Here is a 9,062-nt window from a genome sequence, read left to right on the forward strand (position 1 = left end):
TTTTATCAGGGCCATAATTACATTAGGTACCTGCAAAAGGCTTCAATAAAATTAATGTAATTTTCGATAGCTCCAATGATTTGCTGATTCCATGAAAGGTCAGAGCCTGCTACCATTGGCACTCTCTGTGGACAGGGACTTCACTGTGGTCTGTACCCAGAAATATCACAGGTATGAGGATATTCCACGGATCAGTCCCTCACTCTTGCCTTTCCTTCCTTTCACATTTACTCAGTGCCAGCTAAATGCTGGAGATTACAAAGACTAGTTAGACACAATCCCTGGCCTCACTGAGCTTCCAGTCTGGTGGGGAAACAGCAAAGATGGCCCTTCCCAAAAAAGACCTAAATGTAGTGGTTAGAAATAGCTACACCATGAAGAAATAAGGAACACCTACAAATGTGTAAACATAGGAACATAGAACAGCTCTACGGTGTTTTATCCATCAATGGTATGGGCGAGGAGTCTTGCTTATAAATGGGAACACACAGAAGGTGCCTGATAAGTTTTTCTTTTGTAATTTTTATTTTTAGTTGTAGATGGACATAATAACTTTATTTATTTATTTTTAGGTGGTGCTGAGGATCAAACCTAGTGCCTCACATGTGCTAGGCAAGAGCTTTACCACTGAGCCCGAGCCCATTGGTAAGTTCTTGTTGAAGAAATTAGCTAAGCCACAGATGAATGGTAGCACTGGCTTCTGTGCTCCTCAGGTCCCGCCTTTCTAGTTAATGGAGAAGGAAACCGAGACTCAGAAAGGTCAAGAGTGTTGGGTGAGTAAAGATTAGAAGCAGAGTACAAGACAACAGCCATTCCTGTCATCTGGCTCTCTCTCCCCCCTGATGCCTGACCTGGGCCTTCAATAATGCTTTTTTTAAAAAAGGATTAAGATGTGAACTTTTCCTTCCCAGGCTCCATGTATGTCATCTACTTTTTTTTTTAAAAAAAATATTTTTAGTTGTAGATGGACACGACATCTTTATTTTATTTAGTTTTTTTTTCAATATGGTGCTGGAGATTAAACCCAATGCCTCATGCATACTAGGCATGCATACTAGTGGCTCTACCACTGAGCCACAACCACAGCCCCTCAAGTAGCTCAGAGTAAGAGAGGGAAGATCCCACTGTCCTAGGACCTAGGGAAGCCCCAAGGCTGAGGTTGAAAGAGAAGTGGGTTTCCAAGCAGTAAATGAAATCAGGTAAAGTAGTTAAAGGAGGGTTTAGAATAAACCCCGCATAACAAGAGAAACGTGTTTGTTATGTTGGTGCAGCATGGTCCTTCTGTGATCACAACATTAAGGACTTCTAGAAGAAATTTTCCAAGCCGCCTAATGTTCTCATTTTCTGAGTATGTCAAATGCAGAAGTTAAGCAACAGCCATATATGAATTTTGACAAGGCCAATTTAAATATCAACATACACAACTGTGAAAAAGTAGAGAGGGACTAACTTAAAACACATATAGACAAATTAATTTTTTTTTTTTTTACTTTTGAGAAAGGAATACAATTCCAATTATTCACTTGGGGATCAATTATTTTGGAACAAACATTTTGTTGATAGTATCAACAAAATGGGTAAGGTGGGGTGCCAAAATGGCCACCTCTTTCAGAATGGCTCTCTCGTTCAGAATGGACCTCCCAGAATTCTTTTGCCAGAGCTTTCCCCAAAAATCAGTCTGATTGTTTATGTAGCAGGTAAAGGAATAGGAAGTTGACTGTGTCACTTAACCCAGAGTTCTCAGATGTGGGGGACTGCCAACCTGCCACCAGTGGTTCTGAGGTCACTGATCTTTCCATTAAGCCCTTCTCTTTGTTGCTGTCTACCAGAGAAAGGCCAGCCTGTTTAGGCCACAACCCCTCTTCTTTCTAGGCGCCTTATATCTTCACATGGGCCCTTTTGGTCATAATTGTCATGACAACCTACTCCCTCTTCAGCAACATATATTTATTGCACAACAAGTAGAAAGAAAGGGCCATCTCTTCTTTTTACTGGTAGGCAAAATTCCCACAAATTCCAAGAGGAGTTTCACTCTCTGTGGCAAGCAGGAAGACTTGACCCAAATTAACTAGATTTGGTGGGTTCTCTCAACAGGCCAAGGGGCACCAGGGATTATGTTCAATTTGGAATTATTCATTTGACTTCATTATTCATTTCCAATATAGAGCTTTTACAAAAAGTTATTTCAAATGTTTAAAACAGGCCTTCAGATGATCCACTTGAGCAGTGGAACTGCAAAAGGACTCAGCTGTGTGAGCTTGTGAGGGTCAGGTGTTAGGCTGTCATCGGACAACTCCTGTTTGGAGGCCTTGATACTTCCTCCTCACATGTCTCCCTTTGTGATTCTGTCACCCATTTTGGAGGCTTCAGCTGTCTCTCCAGAAATGAGCACAAGAGGGCCAAGAGACATGATATTAAAGGGATGTGAACTATTCCAGGGAGTAGGGAAGAGTGAGGGGGAGTCCTTTCAAACACCTTAAGAGCTACCTTCTGAGCAGAGTAAATCCAACTGCAGACCAGGAACAGTTTTGAGGCCTGACACCTTGAATGCCATCTTTTGGGTGGGTAGGGAAGGACACACAAAACCTGTCCCACTAACACTCCAGGACTCCTTCTTTGGTGGGTCAATAAGAGGGGCTCCACCAGGACTGGAACTGTGAGACAAGTTCCTTTAGTAAAGGAAAAACTTTCTTCTGAGATGTTTGAACCATCTCGAATGAGAAGCATTCAAACTCAAATTTACCATCGTCATAGTGACTTTGGCAGTTCTCTTCCATATATTTCCATGCTAGAATTTGCTGGATCATATACAGAAGCCTCACATTTTGCTAGTTTGAGAATTTTAAAATGATGTTCACATCACGTTTGCAAACTTGGTCAAACTTTTTGTTTTTCCCCTATTACCCTCTGTTTCACAGGTTTACTTCATTTCCAGGTGTGGTGTGGGAGGGGCAATAATCAGATTTAATGTCCCTTGAGCCCTTTTACCCTAGGGGGGGCTTCAGTACCAAACTATTCCAGAAAACTTTACACATTAGCACATGTGCCTAATTGCCCCAGTAAGATGCAAGGGTAATGAACGTTTCCATATGGCCTCAATTTTTTAAAAATGGCACATCAGTGTTTGAAAGTAACTTGTATTTAAGTAATTGCAAGGCATTTTGAATAGATTTTCTAACAAGCGGATGTGGACACACGCTCACTTCACAAGTGTTCTCAAGATGAGAAATGGACTAGAGGGACCACTGACAAAGCTAATGCCCTGTGCGGGAAGCCAGTCAGCTGGCAGCACTGCATTCATTCTGACTTCATGTCTTCTGCATCTTACCATAGGATTTTTTAAAAAAAATTTACATTTTAAAAACGTTGTCACAAACTCTCATTATTACTTCTGGTTTTCAAAAGAATTGAGTACTTCTTTCAACTGGCAACAATAACCTATAACATGTTAAGCCTGGCCCCTCTCTCTTCAAGGACCTAAAATCTAGTTGGGAAGAAAAAGGTTAGGGAAAAACAAAACAAACAAACAAACAAACAAACAAAAAACCCAAGAAGTACTTGGATTTTAATACTCAGTTTTAAAATTCAAAAGTTTATTTTTTAAAGGGTGCAATAGTTCCTTTCTTGCATTTTCAAACTTGTCTTTCATTTCTTTAATTAAGCACACTTATTTTCTACATCTGTTTATTCCCATACCCACTATGTAGGTCTGACCTTGCCTTTTGTTTCTGTCTATCCTTACGTGGAGCCTTGCTTCCTTGTTTTTTTTTTAAATATTTTTTTTTTAGTTGTCAATGGACTTAATTTTATTTATATGCAGTTCTGAGAATCGAACCCAGTGCCTCACACATGCTAGGCAAGCACTCTACCACTGAGCCACAATCCCAGCCCTGTTTTGTGTTTTTGATTATGAGCATCTGTTCTTGAAATTTCATGTGAGGGATTTCTTTGGAGCCTAGGTTCAAGATACTCCCTCAGAATGGATTTGTCTGTTTCTGACATTTGCTTAGAGGGCCATAAACTGAGACTCATGAAGTTTATTCAATAATCCCATGGTATCATGAATTTGGGTCAAAATCTTATATGAAGACCACTTCATAGTCATGAATTATCAAAGAATATCTTTTTTATATTCTTCATCCCACATAAGCATCAAGAGAGGTGAATTTTTCTGTGGTCCTCTTCAGCAAAGCAAGTTAATTTTATTTTCATCTTGACCTTGGCCCTTTAGAGTACCAGTTTTACGGGAAAGTTGTTATTCTTCTGATCTGAGAGATGCTTGAGGATATATCTTATGTTTCTAGATCCTGCACACTGGTCAAAGTGAACACTCAAGGACACAGTTGTTTGAAAGATGTTTTAGGAGCTTATTCATAATCTAGGAGTTCCACCTTAGTTTTGTTTTTGGTCTGTAATTTTCTTGCTTTCTTGCTAGCTCAATGACTGATTTTTAAAAATTAAAAAAGTTTTATCCAGCTTTAGTTTTTGTGTGTGCATTTTTATGTGTTTCTTTTTCTCTTCTTTTTCTGTTTATCAGATTTAGTTTTCATCAAGTTTGTATTTGCAAAAGCACATACTTACTCCACTGTATTCAACTCAAGTACTTTAAAACCAAGTATATTAGTCAGCTATTTTGCTGCTGTGACTAAGGATCCTATCAGAACAACCTAGAGGAGAAAAAAGTTTATTTGAGGGTTCATGATTAAGAGGTTTCAATCCATAGACAGCAGACTCCATTCCTTAGGGCTCGAGGTGAGGCAAAACATCATGGTAGAAGAGTGTGGTGGAGGGAAGCAGCACACATGATGATCAGAGAGAGGTCTCCACTTGCTAGATACAAATATATACCCCCAAGCCATGCCCCAATTCCCAAGGCCTCCTGCCACACCCTACTACTTCAGTTACCACTCAGTTAATCCTTATCAGGGGATTGATTCACTGATTGGGTTAAGACTCTTACAACCCAATCATTTTTCCATGGAACCTTCTTGCATTGTCTTACATGTGAGCTTTTGGGAGACACCACATCTAAACCATAACCTCAAGGTTAAATAATGCATAATCAATTTGTAAAAGAAGTCAAGTGCTTCTGTTGTCCTTCACTTTATTTTTCTTTTTGTTACTGGGGATTTGACCCAAGGGTACTTTACCATTGTACCACATTCTCAGCCCTTTAAAAAAAAAAAAAGAAAAGGAAAGATAAGAAATCTGAGAAAGGGCCTCCTATGTTGCTGAGGCTGGCTTTGAACTTGCAATCCTGCCTTAGTCTCTTGTGTTGCTGGAATTACAGGTGTGTGCCACTATGCCCCACTGTTGTCCTTCCCTTTCTATTTGAATAGACCCCTATCTCAGTGGTCTATTCAAAACAAATCTTCCTCAGAATGTAAGATAGTAGCTCATTGGAGTAGGGGTAAGGGTATGCTGGTTAACTATCCCCAAGAATGAAGAAACAAGAAAGGCAGGAGGGCTGGGGCTGTGGCTCAGCGGTAGAGTACTTGCCTAGCAGGTTCAAGGCCCTGGGTTCGATCCTTAGCACCACATAAAAATAAATAAATAAAGTAAAGGTAGTGTGTCCACCTGCAACTAACTAACTAACTAACTAACTAACTATTTAAAGAAAGGCAGGAGCCAGCTTAGTAGAGCACACCTGTAATCCCAGCAGCTCGGAGGCTGAGTTAGAAGGATCAAAGCCAGCCTCAGCAACAGCAATGTGCTAAGCAACTCAGTGAGACCCTGTCTCTAAAATACAAAACAGGGTTGGGGATGTGGCTCAGTGGTTGAATGCTCCCAAGTTCAATCCCCAGTAACCCTCACCCTGCCCCCCCCCCAAAAAAAAAGAAAGGCAGGCAAATTTAGTTGTTAGCATTGGCCACTTTCTGTGGAATAAATATGCCCATAATACTCTACTGCAAACTACAAGGGATGAGAAAAATTGCCTCTCATGAACTGGAAAGAACTCCAACATGCCATTGAAGAGTAGAAGGTACAGGGCTGGGGATGTGGCTCAAGTGGTAGCGCGCTCGCCTGGCATGCGTGCGGCCCGGGTTCGATCCTCAGCACCACATACAAACAAAGATGTTGTGTCCGCCAATAACTAAAAATAAATAAATATTAAAAATTCTCTCTCTCTCTCCCTCTCTCACTCTCTCTTTAAAAAAAAAAAAAAAAGAGTAGAAGGTACAAGTTAAGGTGGCTAAGTCAAATAAACACCCAGAGATCAGGCAGGAGGCATAAATGAGGGAAGAGGGCCTGATGATGTAGAGGTGAAGTGAAGAGCTCATTTGTTCCTCATTTTTAGCAGGATCAAATCAGCCAGAGCTGAGGGCAGACATTGGAGTGTGTGTCAGAGAGGGCCCCTATCTCAGTGGTCTCTACAGTCTGTGCCTCTGATTCCTTTAGCAATTGAAAATATGTCAGTGTCAGACCCTACCTTCAGAAATGCTGATTCAGTTGGTTCAACATAGCTCTTGGGCAGCACTATTTTTAAAAGGTTCCTTAGTTCAGTACTATTCTAATCCTAAATGCTTTAGATCCATAACCTCATTTAACCCAATTCTTCCAACAATCCTAGAAGGCCTAAGTCTCATTTTATGGGTGAGGAACTGGGACTCAATGGTTAAATAACACTTCCAAGGTCACATAGCTGGTAAGTGGGGGAATCTGACATAACCTTAGAATCTGTTCTTACTCCCCATGTCATTGAACCTACCTCACAAGGCCTCTGTGAGGCTTAAATGATGCAAGTCTTAAAGTGCTCCATTCAGGGTCTGAAACATATTAGGGGATAAATAAAGGTTAACTATCATCATAACCTTATAATACCAAAACAAAATTCTTACCAATTTCTTGTCTACCCAGTTCAATTTCAGGTAAACATTCATATTTTGGGGTTCACTTACTTCTTCTATTCCCCCTCCCCCCAAATATACATACACTCTGTCCAAATGAACCACAGCAGTCATCCTTACAACCTGGATAGACTTTCCAGGGCTTGTCATGCTTGACGTCTGCAAAGGGGAAGAGAGAGGACCAGAGTTCCAGACTCACTTGGAGAGGGTGGTGATGAAACTTGCCTGGAATGACACCCCAAAGGACAAGCCAAAGCTCACTCTGTACTTTGGTACATGGTGTTCAACAAAGAAGTTTTCCATGTAACTGGTCTGTAGAGGAGACAGGAAACAGAAAAATAGACTAATGAGCGTGTATAGATTGGGGAGGAGCAGTAGATCTGCGTGTTGAGGATCCTCATTTCTTTCCAGCTGGTCACAATTTGTTGATATAGACACAGGAGCCACTCCAAGGGGAAACTGAGCAGTATACTTGGTCCTTAATATTTGGGCTTTGGAGTCAGAGGGAGGCCCCTACTGGCTTAGATGCAAGGCAAACTGACTGGGCTGGCACACAGGTACTGAGTTGCAATCTCTCAGAGGGAGAACTCCAGCATCTTTCACTACCAATCACCCTCACAACTAATGGTAAAGGTTCTCAGCTTTATCCGGTGAAAGTTTTGAATACCTCCAGTGACCGAATTTACAAAATGCAGCAAACCACTGCCACCTTAAATAATTTGTAGAATAAAAATAGGATATAAAATTGTTTAGAAGGGAAAGTTTTGACCAAAAATTCTACCTAAAAGGTAATGCTAGCATTCTTTCTCAATAACCATAACTTACTGAACTTTTGTATAATAATAAAGTTTAGAGACTAAGAAAGGTGGGAAGAAATAGAAAAAGACCAGTGAGGCCTACAAAGGGAAGGCAAAGGTCAAAAATTTCAGGCTAAAAGGGAAAAATCTGAGATTCAATCTCTGTGTTCTCAGTTTACCCATAGGGATAAATTATTAGGGTAAATTCTTTGGGGTGACATGCACAACTAGCAAAGCTAAATATTTATAGTCACTGCCATCTTAAGTTTTTTGATCAATTCATTTGATGCTTAACCAACACTATATGTATGACCTCTTGATTTGTTTTGTGCTGCTTTCAAACTCTTAAAATATTTAACTTTAAAGTATTTCTTATGTCTGTGCGGTAAATGGCTTTATTATGTGCCTGTCCCCCATTCTTCACTCTGAGGGTCACAATGTTCTTAGTGCATACACTGAATCTTTAACACACACACACACACACACACACACACACACACACCCTTTTTGGAATGCCCTTGGGATATGCATTCTGTAAATGAACACTCAACATGTTTATAGTGAAAAATCTAATGGCTGAGAGCCCAGCCAGTGTAAACACATTCTTTCTACTTCTGCAGGTCTGCACTATAATGACAAAGGATTGCTTAGATTTATAGAGGAACAAGACTGGATTTTTTTTTTTTTAATAATAGCATCCTGTATTTAAAATCATCAAGTGAAAATTCTTTGGATTTTTCGCTGCATGCAACGTGAAGCCCTGAGTGATCTAGCCTCCTGGTATTTGATGCAAAACTAAACATCAGACTCTGGGTAATAAGCTTTTAGCATTGGCACCTGAAGCTGTGTTGTGGTCATACACCACCGTCTACACTGCCAAATTCAAACTCAGGGATTCTCAGGCCCATAAGGAGAGAATAGCATCCTCAGGCGAAGGAGCAACCCCAGGAAGCACAGAGTTCCCTTCCTCTAAACTTCCCTTTCCAGAAACAACCAGAAGTAGAAGCGTATTTGTATACAGGCAGAGCCCTACGTCTCCAGACCTGCGCACGTGGACTGAGGACAGATATTCGGAGCAAGGGAGCTAGGGCACAGACCACGCAGGGTGCTGAGAGTCCACCTTGCGGCCAAGATGTGTGTACCACTGAGTGTGTACGTGGTGATTTCTGGGCCGCCGCCGCGAGGCCCGGCCAGGCGCGGCTTCCAGAGCAAGGACAACTGGCAGCTTTATTCCTTCAGTGCCGAAGCAGATGGCGAACCAGGGAGAAAAGAGGCTGCATGCGGCGACTACCATCCGCCGATTCCGTGGCGGCTCGCGCAGAGCCTGAAACAAGCAGTCAGGCTCCCGGGCCGGGTCTGCCGGCTACGCAGACAGCGCGCCTTAGGGACAGCCTTACCGCCTCTTCAGTAGTGCTAG

The 9,062-nt window shown here is 41.5% G+C and overlaps 1 long non-coding RNA gene across 2 annotated transcripts; it reads right to left on the reverse strand.

Moving 5' to 3' along the window:
• Positions 1-3,572: 3,572 nt before the first annotated feature.
• Positions 3,573-9,056, reverse strand: LOC125611118. 2 transcript variants are annotated; one of them, XR_007341262.1, is made up of 3 exons: positions 7,048-9,056; positions 6,710-6,767; positions 3,573-4,667 (listed from the first exon to the last, which is right to left on the reverse strand). It is a non-coding gene; the product is annotated as an uncharacterized LOC125611118 (long non-coding RNA). The 2 variants fall into 2 exon arrangements; XR_007341265.1 differs by lacking the exon at positions 3,573-4,667 and adding an exon at positions 5,211-6,094.
• Positions 9,057-9,062: the final 6 nt, after the last annotated feature.

Source organism: Marmota marmota, unplaced genomic scaffold, assembly GCF_001458135.2.
Source record: "Marmota marmota marmota unplaced genomic scaffold, marMar, whole genome shotgun sequence".
In the NCBI taxonomy this organism is placed as follows: domain Eukaryota; kingdom Metazoa; phylum Chordata; class Mammalia; order Rodentia; family Sciuridae; genus Marmota; species Marmota marmota.